This window comes from Aplysia californica, unplaced genomic scaffold (genome assembly GCF_000002075.1).
Source record: "Aplysia californica isolate F4 #8 unplaced genomic scaffold, AplCal3.0 scaffold00887, whole genome shotgun sequence".
Lineage (NCBI taxonomy): Eukaryota > Metazoa > Mollusca > Gastropoda > Aplysiida > Aplysiidae > Aplysia > Aplysia californica.
In genome coordinates, this window is record NW_004798157.1 from 265,908 (window position 1) to 268,924 (window position 3,017).

The following is a 3,017-nucleotide window of genomic DNA, read 5'->3' on the forward strand; positions in this document are numbered from 1 at the left end:
AGCAAACCACCCCAGAGCACCCGCGAACCACCCATGAAAGTTCTCTATTACGTATTATATTGAGAAGAGTATTTATGGTAGTGAAGTAACACATTTTACAGATGCAGTAGGTAGACACAATCTATTCAATTTTACCAACACCATACACGGCTCATCGTTTGACTGTACAGCTCTCCTTCGTGCCTGCTATGTGCCGCATCATAATAATGGGAAGAAATCAGAATATGATTGTATTTTCAGTGTTGAAACAGCGTGTGGAGACAATAAATATACTTGGACAAAAGATAGCTTTATCGTGCGTTTAATTCTGATTGTAAATTGATAGATCTAATATATAAAGGCTTAGAGTCCTTCTCTAATAAAAATCCGGGATGACTGGATCGGAAAACCTGTAAAACAAGAGGAGAAACAATATTATATTAGTTAATGGTATTAGATAATGGTAAAGACTATTAGTGTTTGATAAAAGCATAATATTATTTATTGTGTGCGTGTTTGTGTGTGTGTGTGTGTGTGTGTGTGTGAGAGAGAGAGAGAGAGAGAGAGAGAGAGAGAGAGAGAGAGAGAGAGAGAGACAGAGAGAGACTGGGAGAGAGACAGATGGACAGATAGACAGAAAGACAGACAGACAGAGAGACAGACAGATAAAGAAAGAAAAAATGAAAGAGAAAGAGAGAGACGCACAGACATGGAGAGAAAGAGAGACGGTCAGAGACAGACAGAGAGAGAGAGATGGGGGGGGGGGGGCGCCAGGCTGCACAGCTTTTAATAATTACTACTGCCAAACGAAGGTTTTCTAACACAGGTAACGAGCAGAAAGCTGGATGGTGCACCCATGTTTTAATGTCAGAATAACCTTGAAAAGATGTTCTATCAAAAAGCAAAGAGGGTGGGGGAGGGGGGGGGGGCAATATGACTTTTGGTAAAGGTGTTCATCCACTAGGATGTGTCTGTGAGCATCGTTTATTTCGGGGGCACCAAATGAGTGGCCGGGCTCTTACAAACACAATAAGTTTCTTCTTGTAGTCGTCCCTCTCGAGTTCACCTGAACTGTCACACGCCTCACAAAAAGTGAACAAGTTGACTTTTCATCCACTCACGCGGTTCTTGTTACCGCTGTGTCGTACCGTCCTTCAGTCTTCAAAAAAAGTTAAGGACCACTTGCAGAAGTGCACGAAAAATAAAAACCAGAAAAACAAATTATTCGTTCTTAAACATACATTAATCTAATTCATCAATCCAAGAGTGCAGAGAAGAAATTTCACCACAATCGAAACCGAAATACATGATTCCCAGTGATCAAAATGGACCTAGCCTCAAAATCGAAAATCTTAAAAGAAAGGCGGGGGAATGTTGTTCCATTTTTGTTACAGCCATCCAAGCAGCTGCTAGCGGACAAAGGGTAGTTCTCCCGAACTCTCCGATCACGCTCAGCATTCAACTGTTCAATGGGATTGAGGTCTGGACAGTTGGCTGGCCAAACCATGCGGATAATCCCCGCCTGCTGCACGAAGGCGTTGACGGCCCTGGACCAGTGCGGCGTGGCGTTGTCGTCCTGAAGTACAGCAGGCTGCAGCAGGCCCAATCTGCTGCAGCGTCGTGACGACCAGAGGTCGAAAGATCTCCTGCAGATAATGCTGCCCTGTCCGTATGCCTTGACTTCTTTGTCGTGAATGGTGGACACATGCACTTCTGACAATTCCATTGACATTCACAAACTTTAACTGGTCGTTTTCTTTGATATTGCTGAGATTTTTGGAGACTCTTTCTTTCGCGATTTTCGATTTTGAGGGTGGGTCCCTTTTGAGCGCTGGGAATTACGCATTTCGTTTTCGATTGTGATGAAATTTCTTTTTTGCACTTATGGATTGATGAATTAAATATGGGTCAAAGAAGGCATAATTTGATTTCCTGAGTTTTTATTTTTTTTAGTACACTTTTGTAAGTGGTCCTTAACTCTTTTGCGAAGACTGTATGGAAGGCGGTACTCTAAATCTTTGTGCCCATTTTTGTTTTCACGCCTGAGATGCGTTGTGTGCATGTACCTTCCTTTCTATGGAAAGTCGGCCTCAGATCAGTTTGGGGGCTCATATGGCCGAGTATATAATCAGTTCAGACTAAAAAATAATGTCAAGCAAGTGTCCGTGACACGGGGTTCCTTTTTGCCTACCACAGGGACTCCGTACTATTTACCCGAGACATTCAGTATTACTGTAGCCCAATCACGGGATTCCTCATTGCCTATTACAGGACAGGGATTCTGTATGTCCTATCCTAGCATACTCAGTAGATTCAGAAATGCCTACTACAAAAATTCCGTATTGCCTATCCAACTTACTCGGTAGATTCCGTATTGCCTATCCAACCTCCCCAGTAAATTACGTATTGCCTACCCTAGACTATCAAATAAAATCAGTAGATTCGCTTGTCTATCCTGGCTTACTCCGTAAATTCCATATTGCATATCTTAGCCTACCCTGTAAATTACGTTTTGCCTATCCCAGCCTACCCAGGAAACTTGGTATTGCCTATGCTAACCTACTACAGAGATTCGTATTGCCTATCCTAGCCTACCTTGTAAATTCCGTATTGACTATCATAGCCTACCAGTAAATTACGTATTGCCTATCCAGCCTGCCTAATAAATTCCGATGTGTTGCCTATCCTAGCCTACCAAGTGGATTCAACATTGCCTACTACAGAGATTCAACATTGCCTTCTACATGGAATCCGTATTGCCTATCCTAGTCTACAACAGAGATTCCATATTGCCTATCCTAGCCTACTACAGAGATTCTGTATTGCCTATCCAGCCCGCCCAGTAACTACCCAGTAGATTCCTCATTACTCACCGTACGCCTCCTCGAGAACGAAGCTCCTCAACAATGCCGGAGTATCCTATCCCGACAACTCCTTCTATCGAGGGTGGCCGAGCTTCTACAGCTACAAGGATGGTAGCAAGTATGGCGAGGCTGAAGATTACCACAGTGGTGAGGAACTTCGTCATAGTTCTTGAT

General features: G+C 43.3%; 1 long non-coding RNA gene across 1 annotated transcript; it reads right to left on the reverse strand.

Annotated features, from left to right (window-relative positions):
* Positions 1-285: 285 nt before the first annotated feature.
* Positions 286-3,017, reverse strand: LOC118478731. Its single transcript, XR_004859256.1, has 2 exons — positions 2,853-3,017; positions 286-389 (listed from the first exon to the last, which is right to left on the reverse strand). It is a non-coding gene; the product is annotated as an uncharacterized LOC118478731 (long non-coding RNA).